The following is a 17223-nucleotide window of genomic DNA, read 5'->3' as shown; positions in this document are numbered from 1 at the left end:
ATTTCGTCGAAGCCACGCGAGGGGGGCGATAAAAGGCTGTGTGTGTATTATTGCGGAGATACGGGCGAGGACGCTTAGCGGACGACACGATTTCGCGTTTAGTTTGGAAAACGATTTCATCCAGCCGTTCTTTTACGGTTTACTTATAATATTACGTCACGCCCGTCATTGATTCCGCTCCTGCCGCGAAAGAGCGCTCGTGATTCGCTTCCCCCTTTCCATTCTACCCCCGTCGCGCGCGTACCGCGTTTAATTTCTCTACCCCCCTCCATTTACGAGAAATCCCCCCCTCCTGGCGCTCATTTCGCGTTAGTGCGAGGCGCCACGCGCGGCCGATTTCGGCGTTAAAATACGGCCACTGGTATCCTTTTCTTTCCCGAGCTTCTCCTTCCGAAGATCCCGCAAAAGTCCGTCCGGGATTTTATTCTCCACGGCGGTCCCGCGATACCCCGCGGTACATTTTTCTTACCAAATATAAATTTCCCAATAAGAGATTTCGCCGTTATGATAAAAATCGCGCCAAGTGTACGGGAATTAGTTTAAAAGGGTAGGACATTCGCGCCGATCGTCGGCCTAGGAATTAAATGACTTAGGCCTTGGCTTCAATTTTCTCTCTAATCTCGGCGATCCGTCGCGCCGGAGAAAACCCGGCGTATTTTGGGGAATTCTCTCGTTCTGTCGGAGGCTAGGTCTCCGAGCGCCCTGATCGCGAATAAATCAGTTTTTGATTTTTCACTAAAACCGTGTTTCTTTCTGGACGACCTCGCCCTGAATTTCGTAATCTTGGAATTCGCGTTTCTGTATTGTTGTGTACATCGGCGAAGACTGAAGTGATATCTGGTAGGTGTCTTCGTTGATCTTTTGCTATATTTTAAAATACATCGAATGAGATAAATCAGGATCGGTTGGGCGTTACGTCAAGTGTTAAGTTGCTATATAGGCTAGTTTTTATAGATGGATTAACCTGAATAAATAAATTTATTAATTTAATAAGCGTATATTTTTTAATCAGGCATTTAAACATCGTCAATATTGATATTATTGAAACCTCAAACTCCAACATAAATTACTTCATTACGTACTTGTTATATGAGAGATTGAGCTTGGTTAATTAAACGTACAGGTCGAACGTGTGGACGGTGAAACTTGTTTTTATAATAACTATAATTAAGGCTTAATGAGGCGTTCTCCGTACACGTTTTATGCTACTTAATTTAGTTATCTATTAAGTTAGCAGAGAACATTTAATTCTGCTGATTCTTAATTTTAATTTTTTTAATTTTCACTTATAACCAAGATTAGTAAAAGATGGCTGTTACGGATAGCTCTACCATTTGGAATATGGCCGGAACATCCGGTTTGGTGACGTTTCTCTGGATGTGACTAAATTAGCCTTTTCAGTTTACACAGAGCGACGTAGCTAAATTTTCGTCTGTAAAAACTGTCGATTTGTTATATACGAAACAAATCGTCTTCTTAGCAGACGAAAATCCAGCAGCTTAAGAGCTTCTCGCGTTGGTCGCTACGAGGCTTTATATAAACTAAAAAGGTTAATTTGTTCCGATTACAGAGTTTTTCAGTTACTCAACAATATAAGCTCAATGAGGGTTTAGTGGTAGTTGATTTTAATCTGACCAGCTAGGAGCAACAAACACAGCACTGCCCACACACGGAGAACGCAACCCGTCAAAAGTCTTGCATTATCTCGCGTACAGTTTTCATTGGTTAGACGCTTTAGAGCCTGCTCCCGTCGGAAGGGGAAAATTCGGAAATTGTCTTCCCCCCGCCCGTAAAATGTTCAGCGTAAAGGTTCGTCCAATGAAATTTGTACACAACACTGCCATAGCGTGTTTAAAGGCTAGCTGCGTTCTCCTTGTGTTTGTTGCTCCTAGCTGACCAGGCTCGAGGAACATTGCAATAAACTCGTATACCAAATTAACAGGGCTGATAATATTGCACGTTTATTACTCCGCCTCACGACGTAAAACGTTAATATTAAATTGCCTACTTCTATTTACTTATTTATTATTTCATAATTATTATATATTATGAAATTATTTAATTTAAATAAACACGTTTCAGTGGGAGCTTGCAAAGGTACATGTTTCAAGCGAATAGCATTAACGGTATAAAATACTAAATTCTACAGAAATTTATTTCAGGGAGGCCAGAAATAGTTGATTCTGAAATATAATTACGACAAATACATGTACAAAAGAGTTAATTTTATGGGCGCGCGCTCTTGATATATTAGTAGATTGTGGCTCGCGCGATTGTGCACGCGCGTTGAAAATGAAAAATAAAGCGCGCGCTCAAATACTTTAACCATACAACAGAAAGTAACCAAATCACGTGACCACCGATCTTTTTCGGAATCACCTATTGAAATTTATAGTAGAGTTTGGTGGTAAAGAGTCTAAAAAAATACTTAGTCACTATATTAACCGCCCTATACTTTTGTCATTAGTGATAGGCTGAAATCACATTCGCATTGTTTAAAATTTTCCGAAAAGGTCGCTCTATTTTGAGCAAAGGTGAAACGTTAAGCGATTTCGAAACTGCACTGGGGGAATCAATCGATATTTCGCGACCTTCCAATCATCTTTCGCGACCCGCGAATTCTACTTTCCTCCGCCCATCGAATACCAATGACCGAATAGCTCCATCACATACCATCCCATCATGTCAAATAAAGGTGACCGATAAGGAGGGATTAAGGGGTATAGTGATAATAACTCCCGTTATCTAATCTGAATTTTCGCGAGTGGTTTCTAGAAATAAACAAAAGACTCACGATTCAGTACAAACATTTAAACAATCGAAATAAATGAGATTTAATGAGTGTTATAGGATGTAGTAAAGGTCTGGTTTGATGTCGTATGAGTGGGGCTCTCTCGCGGTGGGTTGCGTTGAAGCCCTCCAGGCTGCAGTTAATTATCTAACCGGAGCCTACCAGTAATTACTGGGCTTGAAATTAAAAAAAAAGTTCAGTAGCTTGTTGACTGTTGAAGTTAAGCTCTTGGAATAAAACGTGTGGCTAGAACGCGAAATATTATTGTCTTAAGTTAAGAAGCTTTCAAGATGTTAGAATTTGTGAGAAAGATGCTAATTCGTGTTGCTGATTTTCTACTCAAAAATGATGCTTCATGGAAAATAATATGTGCGGTATATTCCCGTTGGATAGAATCCTATTGGGTCGAATTCCCAATGGATCGAATAAAAAAAAATACTTTCCCAATTGATCGAATTCTAATTTTGCAATCCCATAGGGTCGAATCCCATTTATACGAAAAAGTTTATAGAATATTTTGACCTATCCAAATCGAAGTAAAAAACAATACCCGAACTGAGAGAAAATAATAATAATAAAAAATATTTTGAACATATAAATTAGGTTAGGTTAGGTTAGGTCCGGTCCGGTCAGGTTAGGTTAGGTCCGGTTAAGTTAGGTAAGATTAGTTTAGGTTAGGTTAGGTAAGGTTAGGTTAGGTTAGGTTAGTTTAGGATTCATACTTTCACTTGTGAGCAAACAAAATGTTTTTCGAATGGGACAGTCGGTCGAATGGGATTCGGCTGAATGAGAATCGACCCAATGGGACAAAAGCATAATATGGACCTTGCATACCACATTTTCTAATTCTGGATGTTTTTTTTTAATAATAATAATGTAATTTTAATATTTCAATATTTTTGGATTTCCCAATATTTCCTGAGATTTCATCTTCCGATCTTTCTCAATACTTCTGAAATTTCTGAATTTTCCTGAAATTTTTCAAAATTTCTGATATTACTCAATATTTTTTATATTTTTTAATATTTCCTGAGATTTATTTTAATATTTCTAATATTTCTCATTATTATCTGAGATTTATTTCGATATATCTGATATTTCTAATTTGTATCTGATATTTCTAATTTGTATCTGATATTTCTTAAGATATTTCTCAATATATCTAATATTTCTCAATATATCTAATATTTCTCAATATATCTAATATTTCTCAATATATCTAATATTTCTCAATATATCTAATATTTCTCAATATATCTAATATTTCTCAATATATCTAATATTTCTCAATATATCTAATATTTCTCAATATATCTAATATTTCTCAATATATCTAATATTTCTCAATATATCTAATATTTCTCAATATATCTAATATTTCTCAATATATCTAATATTTCTCAATATATCTAATATTTCTCAATATATCTAATATTTCTCAATATATCTAATATTTCTCAATATATCTAATATTTCTCAATATATCTAATATTTCTCAATATATCTAATATTTCTCAATATATCTAATATTTCTCAATATATCTAATATTTCTCAATATATCTAATATTTCTCAATATATCTAATATATCTAATATTTCCAATATATTCAATATTTCCAATATATCCAATATATCTCAAATATATCCAATATATCTCAAATATATCCAATATATCTCAAATATATCCAATATATCTCAAATATATCCAATATATCTCAAATATATCCAATATATCTCAAATATATCCAATATATCTCAAATATATCCAATATATCTCAAATATATCCAATATATCTCAAATATATCCAATATATCTCAAATATATCCAATATATCTCAAATATATCCAATATATCTCCAATATATCCAATATATCTCAAATATGTCCAATATACCTCAAATATATCCAATATTTTTCAATTTATCCAATATTTCTGATATTTCTCAAGTTATCCAATATGTCTGATATTTCTCAATTTATCCAATATTTCTGATATTTCTCAATTTATCCAATATTTTTCAATTTATTCAAAATTTCCCAATTTAGCCAATATTTCACAATTTATCCAATATTTCTCAATTCATCCAATATTTCACAATTTATCCAATATTTCTCAATACTTCTCAATCTATCCAATACTTCTGATATTTCTCAATACTTCTCAATTTATCCAATACTTCTGATATTTCTCAATTTAGCCAATATTTATCAATACTTCTGATATTTATCAATTTATCCAATACTTCTCATTACTTCTGATATTTCTCAATTTATCCAATATTTCTTAATACTTCTGATATTTCTCAATTTATCGAATATTTCTCAATATTTCTGATATTTTTCCATGTATCGCATTTAAAATTTTTGGTATTGTTCGTTCTTTGATTTAAAAAAATGGAAAAATCGATTTATTTATCAAATCATTTTTTATTTTATTGATTTTCAAACGAGTTATGTATCTATTTATAAATAAATTTGGGTGCGTGTAAACCAAAATTTAAAATAATCTTAATTAAATATAATTCCTAGTTGTAATTTAAATTTATGTAAATTGTATCGCTACAAAAATTACTTTTGTACATTTAAGTATAATAAGAGATTTAAATCAATAATGTTTTAAACCACAATATAAAAATCGTAACCCAATAGAAAATTGCTATTTAAAGAAAATATAAACATAATTAAAATAATTAAATACGGTCTAAAATAACAAAATTTCTAGTAGCGCAAACTAGTCGTGTTCCACGCTCGCTCAACGTTCCAATCTTTTCGTTAAAATTTGCATATTAAAATTTCAATCATGTTTTATTTTTAATAAAAATAAGTAAATCGATACTAAAATTAATCACCGCGATGGGGCTATATATACTATCTTTTAATAGGAAAAAAATTATCGTTATATAAATCAATTTTAAAAATATATCGATATAACCTCTCAAAATATTGGCCATCGTGACCGACCATAAAAAACCTGAGATAACTCTATTTTATTTTCGGTATTTATCCCTAAATATGATAGGAATTTGCGAAATCAACTGACAGTGCGTAGGAAGGCGGGGAAGGGGTCTAATCTGCGTAGCGTGTTTGCGTTATCAATCTACGGTAAAAATATAAATGAAATTTTTAATAAATTCATAGTGTATAGCGCATCACGATAGGTGTTTGTAACCCCGGCTGATCCCGAAACGTCAGGTCCCCTCGAAGGACTAGTTTGAAAGATGGCTTGTATCACGTAGATATGCCATGGCAAGAACTTATTTAGGTTATTGAGAACGTATACGTATCTTCCATTCGCTTGATCCTCAAACCAACTTAGGGAAATGACTATGTTGAAACGCCGTATACAGTGTTTCTTAAAAGTCATCTTTTTGGAGAAAAGTCCAGGCCAGTGGCAATTAGTGTCTAATAAAGAAAAATTGCATTTCAAAGCTTAAAAAGGTAATTGGAATTAAATGTTTTTAAGAAGTTTATTGCAAAAATGTCTTAGTTTACATAGAAATTACAATGTTAGAATTAATTATTCCAAAAAATTAACAGACAATTCTAGTGTTGTTAATTTTCCGGAAAAAGAAAATGCGAAAATTTTTTCCGCAGATCGGAAAAATTAAAAATTGAAACATAAATTACTTTTTAAGGGTTTTTAATGTTTTTAACTTTTTATCCCTATAAAATGTCTAATATCAATAAACATACTACAAAACATTAATAGTTTTGCATTATTAATCAGTATAAACTAGTCTAGAGGTTTAGTTTTACTTTCAGATTCGAAGAAATGAGGTGAAAATTCCGCTTTATTTAAATTTGCAAACAATATATTAGACTAATCATGGAATGAAAACTTTTTTATTTTTTCGGAAAAATACGGAACATTTTCCGACTTACAACACTAGACAGTTCTAATGCTAATCAGAATCTGACCATTCCTATACATATGTATTTGGCTTAAGTAGCCCAAATATCTGTGTTAAAATATTTTTTATCATTTTTTTATAATTTTCTGTGGTAAAAATATTTACTGGCCACTTTTGGCCACATTGTCCACTAAATTCACTTTTGACGGAATTGTTGTCCACCTGGCATTTTCCACCTCGGAACACTGGCCATATACTTATCTCTTAATTTAACTCGTGCATATTTAATTTAATCTGGATTTAATTTAAATAATCATAAATAACCCTATTCTTAATTACAGTGTCAAGAACGGTTTTAAAACAAGTCCCCGACGTTTCAATTTGAACGCAAATTAGATTTTCCGTCTGGCTTTGGCAATACTCGCATCTGTAAACGGTTCGAAAAGTACGATCTCAGTAACCTAAATAGGTTCTTGACCCAGGGTCAAAACAGCCTTTGAATATCTGATGTCTATAAAGAGGGCATTTTTAATAAGTTTTTCCCGTAATCTGGAACGCGCTTAATCCACACTTGAGAGGTTTATTGGCCTCCCTCGGTGGCCCCTAGATGTCAGCCGCGAACAGAGTCACCGGGTGGGCCAAAGGGTTATCTGACCTCTGAATTTCTTAATTCGACTCGAGACGACTTTATTCAGTACTACCCTTCTCCCAAAAATTCTATATGGTCCACTTTTTCAACCTTTCTTATCTTCTAAAAAACTTTTCTAATTGATCGAATAAAAATTTAATCTATGCCGAAACAGAAATCACCGCGATTTCTAATAGGTGCTTAAATAAATCGTCCTCCAAGGAAATCGCCAAGAAGTAATATTTCCGAGAGCCAGGACCCGCAAGGTATTGTTTATAATGCTTGTTGAAATAATGGAAACTTTTCACCTGTAAACAGAACGTCGTGTTTTGGCCAAGCTTTAAAATATGTCAAAAAAGCTACCTGGTTAAAAGGGAATGCTTGTGGCTGGTAAAACAATTCCATTATTTTAACAAGCACTATATAAACAGTGACTTGCAGGTCCTGGCTCTCGGAAATATTAAGTTCTTCGTTTTAGTTAATTACAATTGGGTTAAAGTTGGTTCGGGTCTTATTCATTTATTTTCCAATCACTTATATTTTATATTGAAATATAATTTTTGATATATTTTAAAATTATTAATTATTCAAATGTGATAATTTATCCATACAGCTAAATTGCATGGTTTTCCGGAAGGATTTCGAATAGCATTTTTTGACATTATGAAATTCTACTTTTTAAAAATTTAAATAATGAGACACAAGGGTTATTCGTTCTAACGAAGTTTATTCGATAGATATGCAATTGTAACCATGGCTTTATCGATAATTTGGACCGTGTTTTAAAAGATTTCGCTTCACGGTTGCAAAGATTTTAGGGTATTTTTTCTCTTTTTTAATATATTTTAAAATTTTAATCCTTGTAAATCCTATAAATGGGTAACTTTTGTCCTTTAATTATCCTAGAATTTGAAAATTATATAAATTGATAAATTACTTCTATAATTTAAAAATCCGAAAAATTGGTAGTGGTTATCATATAATTTAAAAATCGTAAAAATAGGATATTAATTATCTTTGAAGAAAAATCTTATAAATCGGTAATTTGTTACTTAAGATTATCATATATTTTGAAAATTGTAAAAATAGGGTATAATTATCCTATGCTTTATATCTTAAAATTATCATATAATTTAAAAATCTTAAAAATAGGATATAATTATCTTATGATTTATATCTTAAAATTATCATATAATTTAAAAATCCTAAAAATAGGATATAAATATCCTATGATTTATGTCTTAAAATTACCATATCATTTGAAAATCGTAAAAATATAATTTTATTATCCTATTATTTATGTCTTAAGATTATAATACAATTTATAAATAATACAAATAGAAAATTTTTGTCCTTTAACTTTACTATAATTTATAAAAGTGCTATAAATTGGTAATTTACGTCCGTTATTTATCCTATAAATGTCGTATTTTTATCCTATAAATGTCGTATTTTTATCCTATAAATGTCGTATTTTTATCCTATAAATGTCGTATTTTTATCCTATAAATGTCGTATTTTTATCCTATAAATGTCGTATTTTTATCCTATAAATGTCGTATTTTTATCCTATAAATATCGTATTTTTATCCTATAAATCCTATTTATTTTTGGAAACTAATAGCTGGGAATCGTAATCAGGCCTCCTCGATTATCGCTTTAAATTGCCTGGTAAAGTCGAAAGGTCTCCATAAACCATAAAGAAGATATGCGAACTAGACTCGTAATGCTAACGATATCGTGGCTACGGATTCGTAAAAAAAAGTGCGTCGTAGAACGGATCTGGTGGTATGCAGGCCGGGTCATATCCGCTTCGAGAAAGCTCTTCGCTCTCTTTGAACCCTCGGCTGAAGGGTCGTGCCACCAAGCCGCTTATCAAAAGGGAATCCTCCACTGAGACTATCTACGCATAAATTCTGCCAAATGGAAAAGAGCACGCTTATGACATTTTCACAAAATCCTTCCACTCTCTCCTCTAACTTACTGCTTACGAGAAACGTCGAAAAGTCTACGTCGAGAAAAAAAAAACCTAAATTATTATGCAGTGTTGACATTTAAAACCCCAGCCGCTGCTCGCGACTTTCTAACGCGTAGCATAGAATAAAACGTATATTCAATAAATTACATCGTAAATTAAAATATGCCCAATATTTATTTAGCATCGATTTCATAGTTTAGCAGGGTATTGGCATTGCGCTAAAATTATTCTTCAATTTATTTGTTTATGATATAATTATTCAATAAGGATCTGGAAAATATAAAATTAAAAAAAAATATTTTAAGGCTACTTACTTTCGCGCTATTTTCAAGCTGAACTCTTTTAATCTTGTATTTTAACTTATAAAATTAATATTTAAGGGTAGAACAGCCTCTTGTTTAGTGACTAAAATTATTTTGACAAATTTAAAAGTAATTAAGTTATTACGTTTTAATTCGGACACCCGGAGCTAAACAAGTTGGGCAAGCGCCCAAACTACCCATTAGTTAGGACCTTATATCTCGTTAACTATTAATATTATAATTATCAAAATTATTTTAAGCACTAGAGGAAGGTTCAGTCTAATAAGAAAAATATAATTCAATTATGTATTTGTTAAAACAGAAACGTTCAGCTTGAACGAAAAAGAGGCTTTTACTGTATTCTTCCCCCTTAAAAGGTTTCATTCTTTGGTCCATGGTTTAAAGATTTAGAAAATTTATATTTATAATAATGAGAAACTAATAGTTTGTCATTATTGTAAATTTTATTATAAAATATATTTTATAATCCTGTAAAATCGGTAGATTCGTCGCGCAACATGGGGGGCGCAAATTAGGTAAAGTTAATCAAGAATATTTTGGTATTCAAAGAAGAAATTTCACAGAATGGGACATATTTAAAGATTTAAGATTTGAATTCCGTTTTGTAAAGTACCTCAAATGTTAATTTTACAAACTTTGCTAGAACGATGACCTCAGTAGTTCTTTTTTTCCGGTTTGAAAAAACTTTAAGAAATGAATCTGATATTGCCATATGCTCGAAATATTTTAGCAATATTCGTATAAAAGTGAATCTCATCCATTCAATCCTAACAAAAGTGCTAATGGAAATAGACTAATATTAAAACGTCAAGGGATAAGATACTTTTACGCAGACAAAAACTATATTTTTAAAATATGCAAAACAACTACAATTTTTAAATTATTAAAAAATATATTTGGTTTTTCGCGTGTTTAAATAGGCGGTAGCATAAATTGTCTTCTGGGTAAAATTTATTTTGGGTAATATTTGAGCGCCATCAAACTGTAAAAAATAATAGTCACCAGGCTTTAAAATTGCAGGAAAGTTTATTGTTCGCCAACGACTTCCACTATCTTTAAAAATTATATTTTTTAAGATTTTATTAAATACAATTATTAATAAAATTTGGTGGTAATTTAAATTTGTTTTTAATATATTTGTACTGGTTTTAACAGATGAAAACAATGAAATAAAATTAATTATATTATTATATTATATTATAATATAATTTCAAAAGCATCATAGGTTTAGTTATCAAACTTACTTTTATATAATCTCAACGACCTCCCTTGTGAAACTTCATGTAACGACGATTTGGACATAAGTATTATATTCTGATAGTTATGTTAACCCAACTCTAACTAAAAAATTGGAAATAGCGAAAATAGACTAGAAGTTTAAAACACGTTTTTAACCTAGGCTTAGTGAATTGGCCCCTAAGGTTCGTAGGTAACCTTTCCTGTATAACTTATGAATGACCACGGCCAACTTCGATAGCGAAAGTGCCTGGTCTAAGTTGGCCATAGCATGACGTATTTCCTGTAACATTTTAACAAGTTCGTAAAGATCCAAACAATTTATATCAGTGCCAATAAGCTGTGTTTGGTTATAACAAGGGTGTTGGTCCATTTGATCGAAAAATATGTGATCGACAGTCGATCATTATACGTTGCAATTGATCGAAATTACATTTGATCGAATCCCATTTGTCATTTGTTTCATAAGATAGAACCTTCAAATGATCGAATACTATTTGATCGAATTCAAAAGTATTTATAGTACCAGTTGGTATGTTTTTATTTTACCGAATGTCAATATGAAGTGCAGAAGGAATAATGATGGAATAATTCATTGCTTTAACTGTATGAAGCCACAAAGATGAAGAGATTTTTACTTTATGATGGAATTTTTTATGACATCGACGATAACGGCCCGTTGTTTTTTATATATATAAATAGGGTCAGGTTAGGTTAGGTTAGGTTGATGTACGCGCGTCGTAGGGGCGTATGCACCGTTGCCTTTTCGATTTACTCCCAAAAACTAGTAGTTTTACCCTACAGTAGCTTTCGATCAAATTTCGTTCGATCAAATGCCATTCGATCAAATGAAATTCGATCAAATGGAAATTCGATCAAATGGGACCCGTTCGATCATTTGGGAATCGATCAAATAGACTCAAACCATAATAAGTGAGTAAACATTTCTACTCATCCAAACTAAATTCGCGCCATCTAGTGTAAATAAAGACGTTAATATTGGATCTCTGAAGCATGGCCTACGTTATTATAAAGGCCCGTGCATACCTCCCAACGACTTTATTTATTTGCTTCTGAATCAAGAAATATGGCTCTCGAATCCATAGAAATAGAAATGAGACTAGAAGCAGGATTAGATTGTGGCGAGATGTACGAGTTAGAAGGCTGCCATGAGAGTGGAATCGCCAGTAATCTTTGTGGGAGCACGCCATCTATTTAAAAAAAAAATTAAAGTTTAATTTTTGCTAATAGATGACGCACTCCTGAGTGGATTAGTAGTGATTCCACTCTCATAGCAGCCTTCTTGCTTGACGGTTTTCCATGAGATTACAGGATAGCGCAGTGGTTCTAGTCTTATTAGCGTAGCTGATTATTTTTATTTTTTATTTATTTATTTCAATTTTTATTCTCTGATCTGGACCTAATGAGGGTTTTTCAAAATGTTAGGCTTAAGGGGGAATAATATAGTAAAAGCCTCTTTTTCGTTCAAGCTGAACGTTTCAGTTTTAACAATTACATCATTGAATTATATTTTTCTTATTAGGCTGAACCTTCCTCTAGTGCTTAAAATAATTTTGATAATTCTAATATTAATAGTTAACGAGGTATAAGGTCCTAACTAAAGGGTAGTTTGGGCGCTTGCCCATCTTGTTTAGCTCCGGGGTCCGAATTAAAACGTAATAACTTAACTACTTTTAAATTTAGAATTGTAAAAATTATTTTAAGCACTAAACAAGAGGCTGTTCTACACTTAAATATTAATTTTATAAGTTAAAATACAAGATAAAAAAAGTTCAGCTTGAAATAGCGCGAAAGTAGATAATGGCCACTGTAGTCTTCCCCCTTAACCTTTCCCCTTGAGACGAAACAACAATTGAAATAGAAACCCTTTAAATTAATAAATTTAATTAAAGCAACGCCATATTTTTTGTGGGTCTTGAGTTTTGACAGTTGTAAACCTCGCCGTTTCCTAGACAACTCGAATTGTCGAAACTATAAAGTAAATTTGTTCTTAACCAACTTGTTATAATGGGAAAACAAAATCACGTGACTACCATATCACAGCCAACTTCGATTCGGTAACTCGTGTTCATAGTTGGCCGTGCGACGTTAAAGAAAAATTTATTCCTTCCAAATACGGCAGACAGCTAATTAACTTACACTTTTCTATTACTAAGTGTTTTAAGTAATAATAATAAATAGATAATCGATCAAAATTTAAACCACCATTAGCAAAATAAAATGAATAGTTCGTATTTCTTAGGATAGATGGCGCTGCAGTTCTCCACAAAGTCACGTGACTACCATCTTTTCAGCTCCTCTGGACTTTATAGTTTCGCCTTTATTATAACGTAGGCAACGCCTCAATGCTTCCTCGTAACGGTTCGATTTGCGAATCGGTTTATTGGATAAACTGCAGACGTTATCTTTTAAACGATTTTAATACTTTCAATACGTTTACGGAACATTCTCAAGATCCGCTTAAAACGTTTTACAGCCATACGCTTAACTTCGCTTATAAATATTCCCTAACTTTGGCAGAAGGGAAAGTCTAAAATATAAATCGAGCTCGCATTATCTGTTACGAAAGCGCCTGAAAAGGTGATTTCCTTTTTCGCCTTGACATTATTTGCCCTCCCCCTCTGTCTCCCCCCGCAATCTCTTAGTGAGTTAACACTTACTTATAAAAAGCGCAGGAGGGGGAATACTTGACCTTTATTTACTGGAGGTCGAGGTAGAGGTCTCTGATTTCGTTACACTTTGATATTTAGGTTAGAATTAGGGTAGTCGCTTGTTCTATAATCGTATTGTCGACGGGGAGTTCTAGATAATGTCACGTTTCTGGCATACGCTTAGGTCGCGTTCGAAAGGGTCTCCAGCTTTTCCACATTTTTTATTTTTCGGCTACGGAATATAAAATATTTCTATATCATAAGTAACTTATTCACTATAAGTATGACACTATAATATAAATTATTTTCATATGCTGTTGATTTTTTTTAAATTGGAAATATCGGTTTATTTGATATAAATCGAGAGTTTATTGATTTTAATTGGATTTTTTTAGTTATAATTGGATTTTATTTTGATTTTTGTTGGATTTTCATTGAATTTATTTAGTTATAGTTGGATTTTATTTTTATTTTATTGGATTTTATCGATTTAATTCGGATTTTTATTTTTTATTGGAATTTTATTTATTTTATAATTTAATTGGATTTTTTTTAATTATCTTAATTGAATTTTTTGGCTTTAATTTTATTTTTATTTTATTGAGTTGTTATCGTTTTATGTTCTTGAAAAATTGATTTTGAAGACGAGTGCAGTGATAATTTAAAATAAAATTTAAATTGATCTTAATTAAATTTAATTATTTATTAAAAACTAAATTAAATTTAGTTTGCTCTGAATTACAATTCCTAGAGACTTTACCTTTGTACATATTCATAAAAATACACATATATATATATATATATTTATAATTATAATCAAGTTGATTTAAATCATACAACTTTGTTATTTACTACAGACTTTCTTCCCAGTGGCGACCAAAAAATATCGTAGTAGCTCCACCTGGTTGAGTCGTCTTGAAATATGCTGTTGTGTAAAAACTTGTTTCCAGGCTTAGCGAAATTGAATACTTTATCAAAATAACTCTTACTTTTGGCTTAAAATTAATGAGTTATTTGAATTAGAACATTAAAAAGATTATTTTTAACAACCGCTTCGTCTTTATAGACAAGTTTGGTTATCAACATCAACCAAAATTATCGTATTGGCTGAATTTCAATTTGGCAGACTGATAGTAAACAATAAACCCCCCAAAGATCACTAAATTTCTGGATTTTGTATTTGCTACTCCTTCTACTAATTTGTCGGGGGTGAAAAAAGGTATTAGTCATCAAGAAATATTCTTAGATTTCTGTTAAAAATCTGATAATAATTTAGGAATCAGAAAAAAAATTATCATTGTAATCATAGTAATCAGTAGAAGGCATCAGTTGAAAATAAATGTACCTATTTATTATTTAGTAGTTAGGGGCACAAACGTACCCTTGGGGGAAAATCATGTACCAGGCTTGAAGTATCACACTTAGAACTACTACTATATAAAAGTGGATCGGGGAAATCAACTTTCAATTGCTTTAAAATATTGATTTAAATGACGCTCTACTATTCGGTGAATTTATGAAAATATTCAAAAACGAAGGTAGCAATCTCAGCTAATCGCGAACCAAATTACAAACGTTAATTTAATTAAATTTAGTTCTGATTAATTTAAAATGTATTTAATGATAAGAACCTAAAGTGGTTTAATTTAGGGATGCACCGATATATCGGCGTATTTTTCTAATATCGGCTTAAGCGAAGCCGATATTGGCCGATACCGGTATTAGAAAAATATTTTCAGGAAAAACTTTTTAAAATAAGACAATTCGCTATAAACTAACTAAATATGGTAATATTTAATTTAAAATGTATTATTGTCTAACAACTCAGATAAAATAAGTAAAAAAACACTTTAATCCTGGAGTAACAAACACAGCACCCCACACAAAAGACACAAGGAGTACGCAACCTGTCAAAAGTCGTGCATTTTCTCGCGTACAATTTTCATTGGTTAGACGACTTAGCGCCTGCTGCCATCGGAAGGGGAAAATAGGGAAATTGTCTTCCCCCCGCCCGTAAAACGTTCAGCGTAAAGGCTCGTCCAATGAAATTTGTATACAACACAGCGTTAGCGTGTTTAAAGGCTAACTGCGTTCAACTTGTGGCTTGTGTTTGTTGCTCCTAGCTTCAATTTACTTTCGATTATGGTAGGAATGAAAAATAGTCTGAGTAAACAATTCGGCTTGCAGCTGACAGGACAATTATTGAGTTTAAAATGAAATAGATGGGAGAACATATACAAAAGAAAATTTTTGTTTGTAAAAGACCCTTAATACAAACAACCGGGAAAATTGCTTCGGTGTCTTCGTGGCCCGGATGGCCTTTTATCGATGACCCCGGCTTGACCCCTCGAGTCATGGCGCTTAAATTATTGCTTAAAACATTAAATGGAACACCTTTGTACGCGTTTCTGCCCCCTTTACGTGCCCCCCGCATACTCCGAGAATAAGGAATCTTCGTAATACAATCGTAGACTAACACAAAAGGATTCCATTTAGTTACGTTTACAGAAGGTCGTTCGCGAGCTCGCTTCGTGCAACCGGTGGCACCTCGTGACGCCATGATCTGATAAAGTCCGAAACTGATGGGAGAAATGAGCGAGGGGGGAGACGCGACACTGCAGCCCCCCTGTGGCTCGATTACCTAATGGTTAAACGCTGGGAGAGAAAAATACACTCTGAGAGTTTGAAATATGGCCAGTGAATATACGGGAAAAGCGTGAGGTTTCTTCCGCGTAATGGAGGCGAAATTCTGGTAGCAATTGTAGATGGCTCGTTCTATCTCCGGACGAGATAAGAAAGGAATTACCGAGCGGGAACATCTTAAAAATAAGAGCAAGTACGCCGTCGTTTTAATTCGTGTTACGCTTTATCAGACGGCTCGTAAAATTAAAGGTGTCTCTACGATTACTTTTTCAACACCATGGAGACACCTAACACAGGGTTCGTAAATTACCTGGAAAACCGCGAAAAGTCAGAGAATTTAAAAATGTTTACTAAAGGTCGAGGAATTTTAAAAAGATTCCAAAAGGTCAGGGAATTTGAAAATATTTCCAAAACGTCAGGGAATTGGAAAATGTTTCCTAAAGGTCAGGGTAAAGTCAGGGAATTGGAAAATGTTTCCTAAAGGTCAGGGTAAAGTCAGGGAATTTGAAAATGATTCCTAAAGGTCAGGGAAAAGTCAGGAAATTGGAAAATGTTTCCAAAAGGTCAGGGTAAAGTCAGGGAATTTGAAAATGTTTCCAAAAGGTCAGGGAAAAGTCAGGGAATTTCAAAAATGTTTCCAAAAGGTCAGGGAAAAGTCAGGGAATTTGAAAATGATTCCTAAAGGTCAGGGAATTAGAAAATGTTTCCTAAAGGTCAGGGAAAAGTCAGGGAATTTTAAAATGATTCCAAAATTAACGTCAGAGAAAAGTCAAGGAATTTGAAAATGGTCCAAATAAGTAAGGGAATTGTAAGGGAATTTTAAAATGACCCTAAAAAAATCAGTCAAATAAATTTTTGAAAGATGTATTAAAAATACATAATAAATATTTTTTAAAATTTTACCTCAAACCATTCATTTATTCTACAAAAATGGTCAGGGAAAATTTGGCAAATTCGTCAGCGAAAACCTGGAAATGTCAAGGTATTTAATTCTGGAAATTTTGTACGTACCCTGTAACAAATAACTGGTGGGATTTTTATCACCAAATCCCTCTTTCACCCCTCTTTTACCCCAAACGTTTGCATAACCATTTCAAAATC

At 32.5% G+C, this 17223-nt stretch overlaps 1 protein-coding gene across 1 annotated transcript in view; it reads left to right on the top strand.

Moving 5' to 3' along the window:
• Positions 1-391: 391 nt before the first annotated feature.
• LOC149925007 (uncharacterized) overlaps positions 392-17223 on the top strand; it is a 67642-nt gene continuing 50810 nt past the window's right edge. The window contains exon 1 of the mRNA XM_090161063.1: positions 392-840. The gene's annotated coding sequence lies outside the window, so the exon portion shown is untranslated. The remainder of the gene's footprint in view (positions 841-17223) is intronic.

The sequence above is a fragment of the Leiobunum rupestre genome, chromosome 10 (assembly GCF_980474605.1).
Source record: "Leiobunum rupestre chromosome 10, qqLeiRupe1.1.hap1, whole genome shotgun sequence".
NCBI classification, from domain to species: Eukaryota; Metazoa; Arthropoda; class Arachnida; order Opiliones; family Sclerosomatidae; genus Leiobunum; species Leiobunum rupestre.
Note: the sequence above shows the minus strand (reverse complement) of the source record. Positions and strands in the feature narration are given on the sequence as shown.